This window comes from Bos indicus x Bos taurus, chromosome 16 (genome assembly GCF_003369695.1).
Source record: "Bos indicus x Bos taurus breed Angus x Brahman F1 hybrid chromosome 16, Bos_hybrid_MaternalHap_v2.0, whole genome shotgun sequence".
Classification (NCBI taxonomy): domain Eukaryota; kingdom Metazoa; phylum Chordata; class Mammalia; order Artiodactyla; family Bovidae; genus Bos; species Bos indicus x Bos taurus.
The window spans coordinates 43144573-43159190 of record NC_040091.1 but is presented as its reverse complement, the minus strand read 5'-3'; the positions used below and the strand labels follow the sequence as shown (position 1 = coordinate 43159190).

Below are 14618 nucleotides of genomic sequence, written 5' to 3'. Positions count from 1 at the left end.
CCCGAGTTAACCCATTTATTTTCTAAATGGGACTTGTGAGAGGAACTCCGATGGAAAAGGGGGCCCAGCGGCTGGACAATAGTCCGCGCACTGGATTTGAGCCAGTTTACTCTGGTGACCCAGGCTCCTGACAAGTGACACGGGCCCGGTGCCCCGCCCTTTCTGATGATTCCCTGGGAACCCGAGCTGTCTGGCGGACGGCCCTCCCTCGCTCACTTTGCAGGTGGCATTTTCTATCCTCTGGTTACCGGCAGAAAGGGGGGCCGGAGGCAGCGAGCGCAAGCTGTCAGGGGTCCCCGAGCTCCAGGCGCAGCCCCACCCGCCCGCGGGGAGCAGCGGGGCTCGGGGAGGATTTGCGGCGGCGTCCGCAAGGCGCAGAGCGCACGTCTGCGCTCCAGAGCTTCGCCCAGCTGGGACTGTGAGAATTTGCCGACGGTGCCCGCGCCTCGGCTGGCCCCGCCCCGCCTCCGGGACGCCCCGCCCCCTGGCCCTGCCCGCGCCCGCCCGTTGTCCGGGCCCCGCCCAGGGCCGCGCCCCTCGCGGATGCCCCGCTCACCGGCTCCGCGCCGCGGGCCTGCCCTCAGGCCCCCGCGGGCTCCGCGCCGCCGCCCGGAGGCTCGCGCCCTCCCGTCGCTCCGGGACCCGCCCGCCGCGTCCCCTGGGCAACAGTCTCCAGGGAGACCGGGCTCCGCCCCCGGCACCAACACCCGGTACGGAGCCCACCTGTGCGGGCGTCTGCGGGGTCCGAGTGCCCCCCGGTCACGCCCCACCCCGCCCAGCGCCGGGCTTTGTCCGCGAGGGGCGATCCCGTTCCGGGGGTGCGGGGGCTGGGGGAGGAGAGCGCGTTCCGGGGCGCACCCGACCCCGCTGCGGAGGCCGAGGCAGCGGGCCGAGCTCGCGTTGTGCTTCTCTGGCGTGGACTGGTTCATAGTCTCCTTTTCCCGTTTTATTGCCTCCCTTTGATGCCTCCGGGGGGCCGGGAATCCGGGGTGTCCCGCTGCCGCCCTTGGTGGGAATGAGCAGGGCCCTCCGCCGGGCTCCGGACGGGGACGCGCGCCTGTTCAGGGCAAGATGTTTACTTGTCAGGGACCGAGCAATAGCCTCGCGCGCCTTCCCCTCCCCCTGCCCCCGATTCGGGACGGAGCATCCTGCGCTCCGTCCGTTCGCAGCGATGCCTCCCAAAGCTTTGCCCTTGAACCCAGAGGGCTAGAGGGCAGCAGACCCGGCTCCTGAGGTCCCGGACGGTGTTGAGGGCCAGAGAGAAAAACGCACCTCCTCCCTGGCCGCCCTCTTGTGAATTCTGTCCCGGCTCCCTGTTCCCTGACCTGAATTCCTAAGGACCAGTCCCTTCCTTGCCTTCTCTAACCCTCCTTTCTCTCTGCTCCATCGCGTTTTCTGCTTCGTCCTTTCTCGTTTTGAAAGTGCTTTTGCTCTGATCGAGTCTCATTTCCATGTGACTGAGCTGCTGTTTTTTTGTCCTCTTGTTAATTAGCTTTTTTAGTCAGTGATGCAAGTTATTTCTTTCTTAGTTCTTGTCGCTGATCTCACCTTTCTCTGGTGGCTGTGCTCTGGGAAGTCCTTACCATCCTACCCTGGATGCTGAGTGGAGGGACCATCCGAACCCTGCAGCAGGGTCCACGGGGTATCCTTCCAGGGGTTAGGCTGGCAGCAGGGAGAATTCCAGCTTGGACCTTGGGGTGGCATCTTTTCCAACAGCTTCCTGGAATTGGGCGTTTTGTCTCATAGAGAAGAAGCCAATGGTTTAGGTTTCTTGCTCTTCAGGAACTCAGTGGGTTCCAGGCAGGAGAAACCAGCTGGGGAGTGAGGGGGAAGCCTCATGTCCTGCTGCTGGAATCCAGATGCATGGGCTTTCGGAACTCAGGTATCTTTTGCTCTCTGGGGTCAGATTATTTCCAGGAGCCGCCCACAGTGGGTAAAGAAGTACCACAGATGCAGTGAGTGGGCGAACCCCTCCCCACACACCATTCCCTTTCATCTCCACAAAGCAAGGATAAATCCTCCTTTATGATGTGATCTGGGTGTTGAATAGAGACCTCAAGTTCACAGACATGTTTTTTGCAGCCATTGAATGGAACTCGAACCCAGGCTTGACTCAGATCACTTACTTTGCTTTCAAATACCAAACAAAACCAACAAACAACTCTAGAAATGATCTGAATCATCTGTATGTATATAAATTCCTGCTTCGGTCACTGGAAATGTTCCTGTGGTTTGCTTCAGTACCACCAAAGAGAGCTGGGGGTGGCATTGACACAGATGGTGAAAAAGGCCCGTCAAGCACAATGTGACTGGTTTGCAAAAAGGGAACCTTGGTGAAAGAGTTGCTTTTGAGCTGAAGTCCTCTAAGGGAATGTGCCGAAGGTTTCTGAGACTTTCTCTTTTTAAAGATTTCTTACCTTTTTTCTTTCTCTACTTTCCTTCCTTCCTTCCTTCTTTCTCTCCCCTCTCTCTTTCTTTCTTCCTTCCTTCCTCTCTTTCTTTCTGTCTTTCTTGCTCTCTTTCTTTTTCCAGACAGATAAGGAGCTCAGAGTCAGGCAAGAGTGCATTGATGCTCATTGATTCCAAAGCATCTTTAACCTGTCAGGCAGAGGGACCTTTGCTGCTGGTTTTTTGGACCATTCCAGAAAGGTAGATCAGGCAAAGGAAACAAGTGTGTGAGGGAAGAAGAGATGTTATTTTGTAGATAGGTTAAGAATTTGAATGGAATCCACCCTCCCTGACTATCTAGCCAAAGGAGAGCTTCTCTGTAGGACTAGAATGCTAACAGGAAGAGAGTGACCCAAATTTGTGCTCAGAGCCAACAAAGGGGGATGTGAACTTAGATCCTTGCCAGTTTCCCAGCAAAGGTCTGCTGCTGACCAGGAAGAAAGGGATGGCTTTGCTCTGAGGAGCCCTAGAGCTCATTTTTAGGCTGCAGCATTTGGTATTTGACTTGCTTGTTCATGGTAGAGCCAGGCAGGCCTATTTGGCCAGAGAAGAATTAAAACCTTCTTCCGGAGGAAATGGATTGAATTTTCATAACTTGATACCGCTTCTCAAGGAGTCCTTAGGTGGGGACGTTCTGTTTCTCTAGGGAGTCCGCAGTCACTGTACAATAAGAGGATGCTCCTTGGAACTTCCGGGACGTTAGTCCTTTCATTGTGCGAATGAAGAAACTGAAGCCAAAGACTGACACTGGCCAAACCTTGGCTGAGCACCTGCCTTTGGTGTCTGAGAGTGGCTGTGTGTGGTTAACAAGCTCGCAGATTGGTCCCATTTGCCAGCTGTGTGTGTACTTGTGTATTCTTGTACACCAAGTTTGTACACTATAAGCACCAAGCTCCTTATACGGATGTTCAAGCAGCCACTGTCATTTCTGATGGTTCAGGTAGGGCACAGGGTAATAGCATGATGTCATCCTTGGGGGCTTTCCCCCCCACCCTCACTTCATTTCTAGATCTTCATCGGGAATTTCCAAGCATCTTTATTAGTGTGGCTCTCTCTAAAAAGATCAAATTATTAAGCAGAATTTTTACCTATAAAGCAGAATGAAAGAGTGCCACTGTGGTACAACTAGAGACCTGCCCAGAACCCCTTCCACTCAGCACCCTGTCCCACACTTGCCACCCTCTGAAAAGCTCAGGGTGTTTCTGTGGAGCCACAGGACTCCCTGGCACAGAGGCAAAAACCATGGGTTGTGTAGACTGTGTTGAGGAGTTGGAGTTTCTTCTACACACCTGTTTACACTATCTTGATCTGTATTTCAGAAAATGACTTTTAATAATGATTTTTAACCCTCTGACTTTTTGATTCATAAAGGATACCTATTTACTGTTGAAAGTGTACAAAACAGAAAGAAATTGCAAACATCTCTTGGCTATAATTCTACCCCAACCTGAAAGAACCATGTTTCCTTATTGGAGTATCCTCCCCCACCCCACCCCTGGAGAGACTTCTTTGCGTGTATCTTTGGAAGCTTGATTTTGATTTACTGTTAGATATGATCATGAACCTCCACAAAAAGAACTGAATGCAAAAATGAGAGTAAAGGTATAAATCCTTAAGAAAAACAGAAAAGTAGGTGATAGAGAAGGAGGGATGTGAGCAAAACTTTTGAAAGACGGGGAGCAGAGGAGTGAGAGAGAAGCAAAGCTTAGAAGGTTGAATATCCCAGCTGCGAGGAAGGGGAGCTGACATGTACACAGGACCCACTAAAGGCTAAAGAATGAGGGGTACAGAGTGTTCCTGATGATGGGGTGCGGGGGGCAGGTGGAAGCAGGAATATTAGTTGAAAGTTTGTGTTAGAGCCACAGACCCCTCTCTCAGGCTGCCGGCAGCGTCCTCCCCCACCAGCTGCTTTCCTACAGGCAGTGTTGAACCAGGGCAGCCGAGGGTGAGGGAGGCTCTGTACTGAGAGCAGGAGAATTCAGTGAAAGTTTGTGTGCTGAACAGAGAGACCCTCTCCCGCTACTCCCACAGTGTGGCTGTCTGGCTTCTACCCATCCTCCAGGCAGGGTTTTGAAGAACTTCTCTCTGAGGAAATGGACCTCACATGAAAAAACACTCCTTTATCACTTCACACCAATACTAACCAAGCAGCTAGGCCTGTACAATCAGCTTTCAGTACCTCACTCTTAAATTTGAATGGGCAGATCTGGTACATCGCATGTTGAATGAGCCCTCTAGCATCAAAGACAGAGACCCAAACTGACAGGAAAAAGAGATTTTGAAGTCATAAACATGGTTGTTGTTAAAAAGGCATATTTAGGGGACTTCCCTGGTGATACAGTGGTTAAGAATCCACCTGTCAATGCAGGGGACATGGACTCAATCCCTGGTCCAGGAAGATGCCATGGGCCATGGAGCAACTAAGCCTGTGCACCATAAGTACTAAGCCAGAGTGCTGCAGCCACTGAAGCCCGCGTGCCTAGAGCCTGTGCTCCATAACAGGAGAAGCCACTGCAGTGAGAGGCCCATGCACCGTAACAGAGTAGTCCCTGCTCCCCACAACTAGAGAAAGCCCATGCAAAGCAACAAAGACGCAGTGAGAGGCCCATGCACCGTAACAGAGTAGTCCCTGCTCCCCACAACTAGAGAAAGCCCATGCAAAGCAACAAAGACGCAGTGCAGCCAGTAGATAATTTATTAAATTTGAAAAAAGGAATCTGCCTTGCAACGCAGGAGATGTGGGTTTGATCCCTGGTCAGGGAACTAAGATCCCACATGCAGAGGAGCAACTAAGCCCGCATGCCACAGCTAAGAGAGTCTATGTGCCACAATGAAAGATCCCACATGCTGCAACTAAGACCTGATACAGCCAAAGTAAAGAAATAAATATTAAAAAATAAAAAGGTATATTCATAAAATAATAATAAGCTCTTGGATATCAAAACTAGGAGTGGAAATTTCAGTAGAATAGAGTTGAATGATTGAACAAGGAAATTCTGGAAAGTAGAACAAAAAGGCTTGAGAGATGGGAAAGAAGAAAGAAAAGAGAAGAAAATGAGAGTAAGTTTAGGAGGCCCAGTATCCATCTCATAGAAGCTCAAGGGGAAGAAATGGAGAAGAAAATGTTATTAAATAAACACCAGGAAAAAAAATCTGGAAGTGAAAGAGTTTCTGCATTGAGTCTCTGTAGCACTGAGCACAATGATAATTAGATACACTACATCAAAGTAAAAGATGTTCTAAGGGACAGCATCATGAACTTTCAAAACTCCAGAGATAGAAGTTACTAAAAGCCAGCACAGGGAAAAAGAGCCACAAACAGAAGATCAGAGAACAGAATGTCATTGGACTTCACAAAAGTAACACCAGAAAAGGTTGGGGGAGCAACATCAGAAGCTACATGGAGTAATTCTTTCAAGTTTCCAGGGGAAATTAACTCTCAATCCAGAATTCTGTGATCACCATTCAAGCAAAATAATAGAATGAAGACATTTTTCAGACATGTGAATTTTCAAACACTTTACACACACATACCCTTTGTATTCCTTTTCAAGGAAGCTACTGGAGGATGTGCTCCACTAAAATGAGAGAGGAAATCAACAAAGAGGAACAAGTGGTGTAGTGTGCAGTTGTCTTGTTTCTCCTTTGGCTCAGCCGCCGAATGACCTTCTGAATTTCAGTTGTTATCTTTGAGTCTTGACAGTGGGGAGAAAAAAAACCTACCCCACCATGGGAACTGAAAAGTACTCACTTCCAAGACTGGACCTGTGATGTGGGCACCATTAATGAGATGTATCTATGTTACATTTTGACAGAGAAGACAGGGATGAAGTGTGTGTTTTATCCATGGTTATGGTGATGACAGCAGGGATGGGCTGCAAGTTTGAGTTCTTGGCACATAAGTGGCAGGGGTACAAAGTAGCTCCCAGTGTATTCTCAGTTACTCAGTTGTGTCCAGTTCTTTGCAACCCCATGGACTGCAGCTCACCAGGCTCCTCTGTCCATGGAATTTTCCAGGCAAGAATACTGGAGTGGGTTGCCATTTCCTCCTCCAGGGGATCTTCCTGACCCAGGGATTGAACCTGGGTCTCCTGCATCTCCTTCACCGGCAAGCACATTCCTTACCACTGTGCCACCGGGAAGCGCAGCACCCAGTACTCAGTGGCAATACCAGCAGTTTTGCCATCAGAAATGATTCTACACATAGTGTACTGAAATTATATTTCTTTTCTTGTTCAACTTTTTGTTTTCCCTGGAGTTGATAGTTGCCTCACATTTTTATTTTCTTTTTTTTCCAACATGAAAGCAAACGTGTTAGTCACTCAGTCATGTCTGACTCTTTGGGGCCCCATGGACTGTAACCCGCCAGGCTCCTCTGTCCATGAAATTTTCCAGGCAAGAATACTGGAGTGGATAGCCATTCCCTTCTTCTGGGTTTCTTCCTGACCCAGGGATTGAACCTGGGTCTCCTGCATCACAGGCAGATTGTTTGCCATCTGAGCCACCCTGGAAGCCCTCAGTTTTCAATGTTTAGTTCAGTTCAGTCGCTCAGTCATGTCTGACTCTTTGTGACCCTATGGACTGCAGCACACCAGACCTCCTTCTCCATCACCAACTCCTGGAGTTTACCCAAGCTCGTGTCCATTGAGTCAGTGATGCCACAACCATCTCAACCTCTGTCGTCCCCTTCTCCTCCTGCCCTCAATCTTTCCCAGCATCAGGGTCTTTTCAAATGAGTCAGCTCTTCGCATCAGGTGGCCAAAATACTGGAGTTTCAGCTTTAACATCAGTCCTTCCAATGAACACTCAGGACTGATCTCCTTTAGGATGGACTGGTTGGATCTCCTTGAAGTCCAAGGGACTCTCAAGAGTCTTCCCCAACACCACAGTTCAAAAGCATCAATTCTTTGGTGCTCAGCCTTCTTCATAGTCCAACTCTCACATCCATACATGACTATTGGAAAAACCATAGCTTTGACTAGATGGACCTTTGTTGGCAAAGTAATGTCTCTGCTTTTTAATATGCTATCTAGGTTGGTCATAACTTTCCTTTCAAAGAGTAAGCGTCTTTTAATTTCATGGCTGCAGTCTCCATCTGCAGTGATTTTAGAGCCCCAAAATATAAAGTCTGACACTGTTTCCACTGTTGCCCCATCTATCTGCCATGAAGTGATGGGACCAGATGCCATGGTCTTAGTTTTCTGAATGTTGAACTTTAAGCCAGCTTTTTCACTCTCCTCTTTCACTTTCATCAAGAGGCTCTTTAGTTCTTCTTCACTTTCTGCCATAAGGGTGGTGTCACCTGCATATCTGAGGTTATTGAGATTTCTCCCAGCAATCTTGATTCCAGCTTGTGCTTCTTCCAGCCCAGTGTTTCTCATAATGTACTCTGCATAGAAGTTAAATAAGCAGGGTGACAATATACAGGCTTGACATACTCCTTTTCCTATTTGGAACCAGTCTGTTGTTCCATGTCCAGTTCTAACTATTGCTTCCTAACCTGCATACAGATTTCTCAAGAGGCAGGTCAGGTGGTCTGGTATTCCCATGTCTTTCAGAATTTTCTACAATTTATTTTGATCCACACAGTCAAAGGCTTTGACATAGTCAATAAAACAGAAGTAGATGTTTTTCTAGAACTCTCTTGCTTTTTTGGTGATTCAGTGGATGTTGGCAATTTGATCTCTGGTTCCTCTGCCTTTTCTAAAACCAGCTTGAACATCTGGAAGTTCATGGTTCATGTATTGCTGAAGCCTGGCTTGGAGTAATCACTAATTCTTTCTCAAACTCTCCAATAGAATTATTAAACTTCTCACAATTCAGCAAATATGTCAGATAACCCATCATCTCCTTCCCTGCTTAATCATTGAGAGTCCACTTCTTTATTTGCAATCAAGAGCTGTGATTGGTGGAGAGAAGGTGAAGGGAATTCCCATAATAATAGTGAAGACAAGTCCCAGTTGTCTAGAGAGCAACCAGCCCAATTTAGAGCAAGATGGCTGAGGGCCCAGGAGGAATATCTATAAGAAAAAAATGGAGTTGATGGATTATTTGATATATTTGCTATAGTATGAGGGTTTTATAGTTCTGTTAGAGAATTTAGGGAATAGTTACACATTCATACATAGAATGCAAAGAAAATTAATAACCAGGCAACAATCAACTATAGGAGTAACAAAAAGTTGGAACAAGAAAGGATATCATGAGACTTCCCTGGTGGTCCAGAGGTTAAGACTCTGCTTTGCAATGCAGGGGACATAGGTTCAATCTCTGGTCAGAGAACTAAGATCCCACATGCCTCGGAGCTCCTGAGCCCACGTGCTCCCAAGCCTGTGCATTGCAAGAAGATCCTGCATGTTGCAACTAAGACCTGAAGCAGCCAAATAAATAAATATTTTTTTTAAAGAAAGGAAATCATAGTATAGTATGTGGCTTAGCTTTGAACAATGTTTACATTGTTATAATAATGGAAACACTAAAGTTTGATGAACAAAAAATGATCACATTGGTATATCTAGAAGATGGGAGAGAGGATCTGTGCGTGTGTGTAGCTGCAGGAAAGCACAAACTTATCTTCTAAAATAAGTTAAAAGTTGGGACTTCCCTGGTGGTCCAGTGGTTAAGAATCTCCCCTTCAATGCAGGGGACACAGGTTCAATCCATAGTCGGGGAAGATTCCACATGCTGCAAGGCAACTAAGTCCATGCACCACAGCTACTGAGCCTGTGTGCTCCAAAGCCCATGCTCAGCGGCGAGAAGCCGCTGCAGTGAGAACCTGTGCACCCCAGCTAGACGGCAGCCGCTGCTCGCCTCAAAGCCCACAAGCAGCAACAAATAAGTAAATATTAAGAAAAGAAGTTAAAAGTTGAAGATCAAGAAATATCAATCTAAACCTATTATTTAGAAATGCAGAGATGAGTACCCAGAGGAACAACTGATATTGGGGATGGTATGTTCGGATGTGGAGGTCAAGGGACTGCTAATTTTTCGCTGTGAGCATTTTAGTTTTAATTAATTGTCAAAATCCTGTGCTTTCATAACTTTCACAGGTATGAAAATTTTAAAGTCATTATTATGATAGCCACTTCCACTGATAATACAGCTGTTTTCACTTTCTCTATGCTTGCTGAAATGTTTTGTCCACAAACATGTTGCCATGATAACTATATGTGCCGTATTGGTTTTGTTTAATGTGGGGTCTATTTGCGGCGTCATGTAGTATGCACGGGTGTTGTTCTAGTGGCTGTATTCACTCTTGTTGTATATATGGTAATTTATTTAGCCATTTCTTCATGATTATTATTTTAGATGTGTATTTGTTTGGCTGTGCTGCAACTCAGGATCCTTGTTGCAGCATGCAGGATACTTTAGTTGTGCCCTGTGGGGTTTAGTTTCCTGACCAGAGATCGCACTTGGGCCCCCCTCATTGGAAGCTTAGCGTCTCAAACACTGGACCACCAGGGAAGTTTCTCGTTATTGTTTTTGATTTATAACTTTCACAGATAATACCACAATGAATATCTTTGTGCATATAGGTGAAGTGAAAGTTGCTCAGTCGTGTCCAACTCTTTGCAACCCCATGGACTGTAGCCCACCAGACTCCTCTGTCCATGGAATTCTCCAGGCAAGAATAGTGGAGTGGGTTGCCATTCCCTTCTGCAGGGAACCTTTCCGACCCAGGGACCTAACCCAGGTCTCCCGCATTGCAGGGATATTCTTTACTGGGATATACTTCCCTGGCCTGAGCCACCAGGGAAGACAAAGAGTACTAGAGTCGGTAGCCATTCTCTTCTCCTGGGGATCTTCCCAACCTAGGAACTGAACCGGAGTCTTCTGCATTGCAGGCAGATTCTTTACCAGCTGAACCACCAGGGAAGCCCTTTGTGTATATAGCTTTTTCTTTTTTGCTTTTGAATTGCTCCCTAGGACAGTTCCCCAAATTGACCAAATATGAGAACTTGGATCTTTCTCTTTGATTTCTCTATATAGTGCTGAGCCTCCTAGGTGCACCATGAACTGAGCATCCTAGGAGATGTTGAGATAGAATTTTCTGCAGGACAGTTGGCTTGTTTTTTCTGATGGCAGCAGGAGAAGTCAGAAGTCTGTCTTTTCTTTCCACATAGAACAGAACTTCCAAAGCCCTACCCCTCTCCTTCTCTGATGTCTGTCTTAGTTCCCACACCCCCCACTGAGAGTATTTTTCCTTTTTAAAATATTCAAATTAGAAGTTACTGCCCTTTTGAATAATATGGACTCAAAGGAGATACATTTAAAATGGGAGAGAATGGAAAAAAAAAGTGAGAAAGAGGACTTCCGTGGTGGTCCAGTGGTTAAGAATCTGCCTTCAAATGCAGGGCATGAGGGTTCGATCCCTGGTCGTGGAACTAAGATCCCACCTGTTGTGGGACAGCTAAGCCTGAGCCACAGCTACTGAGCCTGTGCACCACAGTGAAGAGCCTGCTTGCCACAGCGAAGATCGCAGGTGCCTCAGCTAAGACCCAGCACAGCCGAAAATAAAGAATTAAATAAAATGGTTTTTTTTTTTAAGTGAAGGAGGCAGAAGTGGGTAGACGAGGAGACCAGGGAGTAAGGCAGTGCATGTCCTCAGCTTACCTTCCAGGGGGACATCGAAATGCCTTCTGCACAATGTGCCATTACTTTGTTATTTTGTCCCATTCTTCACTCCTCTGACCCCTTTTTTTCTCATGGCAGAAGCTGGGGAGTTAGACAGCCCTCCAGACAAACCCATCCTTCCTCATCATGGGATGGTGTTTGGGATGTCCAACTTGCCTGGACCAAAAGAAAGAAAGCATCTATAGTCTGGAAAAATAGCACATCTATCCTAAAAGTGTGCTTGATGAGGGCCCTGGGCCATGCAGTTTCCTCTGGCCTGTGGCCTCATTCTTTTCAAGAAAGAGGAAGATGCAGGCCTCAAGGCTGGGCTGCTGGACTGCCTGCCTGCTAGCTCCTTACGAACAGAGGTTCGGGGCGCTTTGTGGCCTGCAGGGCCCAACACCCTCCCTCATTCGTCTGCCCTGCCAGCTCTGACCCGGGTCCCTAGCCCCATTGCTTTCCCACCTCCATCCTTGCTTCCCATCCTTCCATTTTGCTCACAGCAGCTGAAGCAGTCTTCTCTGTTAAGCATAAAATCAGGCCTTCTCCATTCCCCGCCTAAAATCCCCTAACTTCCCACCACAGTGGTGCCAAAGCCTGACTCCTCACCTGACTTCTCACCTCATCATCTTGCCCAGACTGCCCTTCATGCGTGACTTTCATTTCCTGGTCTCCTGCCTCAGGGCCTCTGCACTTCCCCTTCCACCTGCCTGGAACCCTATTTCATAGAGCTTTGCTGGATCCTTCTCATCATTTGGGCCGCACCTGCAATATAATCTCACCTGAGGACCCTTCCCTGACCTGTCATCCAAAGGAGACCCTCCCAGCAAACCCCTGTTTTATCACTTTCCAAGCCTATACTATCTGAAATCATCGTGATTATTCAAATGTTTCTTTTCATTTTTTGATTTTTCCTGTTAGACTAAAAATTCCATGAGAGCAGGAGTGGTGCCTGTCCCACTCTCTGATGGGCGCATGGAAGGTGCTCAAATAAACATTTTTGAGTGAATGAACAGGCTAGTGAAGGAATGAATAAGGACTTGGGATCTGCAGCCTTCTGGGTTGAGGAGGGCCCCACCTTCTTTTTCCTGAGGGTCTCTGGGGGGATGTGGTGGTTGGAGGATCTCTTAGCAGCCAGAGCAGGGTGGTGGTTCCTGGAAACTCATTTGGAGTAAACATACAGAAGGTTCACCAGGAGGTGAGTAAAAGCATCAAGCATCTTCCACTGCGCCTCTCGTGTACTCATTTGCTGGCACTTTCCATCTAAGGTGGGCAACAGGAAAAGTGTTCATTTCTTTCTCCGTGGGAGGCTGCCTGGAGCAACAGGACTTTTTGAGGCTGAGAAGTCCTGAAAATAAACCCAGGTCAAGGGGCCCAATGTGGACCCTGCTTGTTCAGTGTGATATGGAAGGCCAGCCCTGAGGTCCCCAGCCCCTTGTCACGTGGCTGCTGGCTCCCCTCCTCTCCCACCTTGGGTGGATGGCAGATACTTATTTTGTTCAGTTGCTAAGTTGTATCCTACTCTTTGTGACCCATGGACTGCAGCACGCCAGGCTCCTCTGTCCTTCACTATCTCCCAAATTCATGTCCATTGAGTCAGTGATGCTATCTAACCATCTCATCCTGTTACCCACTTCTTTTGCCTTCAGTCTTTCCCAGCATCAAAGTCTTTTCCAATGAGTCAGTTCTTCGCATCAGGCAGCCAAAGTATTGGAGCTTCAGCTTCAGTATCAGTCCTTTCAGTGATTAATCAGGGTTGATGTCCTTTAGGACGGACTGGTTGGATCGCCTTGCAGTCCAAGGGACTCTCAAGAGTCTTCTCCAACACCACAGTTCGAAAGCATCAGTTCTTCAGCATTCAGCCTTCTTTATGGTCCAACTCTCACATCCGTACATGACTACTGGATACCACAGTCTTGACTGTACAGACCTTTGTCAACAAAGTGATGCATCTGCTTTTTAATATGCTTTCTAGGTTTGTTGTTGCTTTCCTTCCAAGGAGCAAATGTCTTTTAATTTCATGGCTGCAGTCACCGTCTGCAGTGATTTTGGAGCCCAAGAAAATAAAATCTCACTGCTTCCACTTTACTGTAGATCCTTGACTGTGGGCATAACCACCTTCTACAACTTTCTGTGACTGAGGCTCCTTCCCTTGGGCTAATTGGGTTGTAATGTTAGTCTCTGAAATCCAGACATTGGGCAGAGGTTTTGTCCTCAGGTTAAGGACATGAAAGTCTCTCTCTATGCAGGTTCATAGGAGTGGTGCAGGGGGACCGCTAGACTCTTGCTTTAGAGTAATATCCGAAGGCACAGGGCATCCCTTTGGGAGAAGGCTGTTTATCACTCCAACAAGCAGGACACAACTTCCCTTCTCCCGCTGCCTATCCCTTGCGCAGAGCCTGCTGAGAGTGACTCATGTGTTCCCTTGGGAAGCTGTTTCCCAGGACATGTGACTGTAACACAAAAATGACAGTTTTTACATTGACAAAGGCTGAGCAGCAGTTCCTGGTGAGCATGTCGGCTACATCTGGGATGGCCACTGGGACAAGGCAGAGTCTAGCCAACTCAGGAGATGCTCTGAGCCCCCCAACCCCGCCCCCCCAACACACAGTGGAGTTTCAGCAGGAACGAAGGGATCCTTCAGTTGTCCCGAGTTAGGGACAAGCAGCTGGTCTGGCAGCCCAGGGGCCGTTTGGGCTACCCGTATGGGCTACAGGCTCACTCCCCATCCCGTTTGTGGCTCTGGGATCCTACATCCCTTAATTGCCCTTTTCTCTTAGAAATAACTTACTCCCCTAGTGGCTCAGATGGTAAAGAATCTGCTTGCAGTGTGAGAGACCCAGGTTCGATCCCTGGGTCAGGAAGATCCCCTGGAGAAGGGAATGGCTACCCACACAAGTATTCTTGCCCAAAGAATTCCAAGGACAGAGGAGCCTGGCAGGCTACAGTCCATGGGGTTGCAAAGAGTCGGACATGACTGAGCGAGTGACACATTTAGAAATAACTTAGGGCCCCCTGAAACATTCCTGAGGTACAAGGAAGGATGGGGCTGGCGGATGTCCTTTTAGCGAAACCTTTGGAGAAATTCCTCTGCTGACCGCTTAAGACTCAGGTCAGACCCCTCAGACCTTCACGGCTGAGAAACTGTTCTTCATTCTCAGGCCAAAGAAAGTGCATCTATCCAGGAATGTCTTGGAACAGCTTGCAAAGAGGATGGGGACAGCAAACCCCCAGCTGGGATGGCTCTGTTGCCGCATAGCTGTTCTGTGGATGGTGCTGGCCGGAAGTGGGAAGGTGAAAGGAAGCGAGCTCTTTCTGGTCCAGTTTTCTTTGATCTTTTATGAATGAATCAGATGCAGATAAATAGAAAAGCCCTCTCTCAAAATTCTGGATAACTCGGAGTGAGAAGGATGGCTCATTGTTCTTCTTAGGTCCATCCCATTTTGGTCCCCGGAGGGTGGTCCTGGCCCTCACTCACCCTCCAGTCCCCATGGCTCCATGGCCGCCTACTGACCCCAAGTGATGTCTCTATGACCCCAAAGAAGTCTCCTCTGAGC

The 14618-nt window shown here is 48.0% G+C and overlaps 1 protein-coding gene across 4 annotated transcripts in view; it reads left to right on the top strand.

The window, feature by feature from the left end:
• Positions 1-14618, top strand: part of PIK3CD (phosphatidylinositol-4,5-bisphosphate 3-kinase catalytic subunit delta) — a 61398-nt gene that overhangs the window by 24537 nt on the left and 22243 nt on the right. For 2 of the 4 annotated variants that reach the window (XM_027564979.1, XM_027564976.1), the window contains exon 1: positions 597-710. The exons of 1 other annotated variant lie outside the window; for it this stretch is intronic. The gene's annotated coding sequence lies outside the window, so the exon portion shown is untranslated. Of the gene's footprint in view, positions 1-595; positions 711-14618 lie in introns of those variants that run through there. One more of the 4 variants, XM_027564978.1, reaches the window with a different exon arrangement.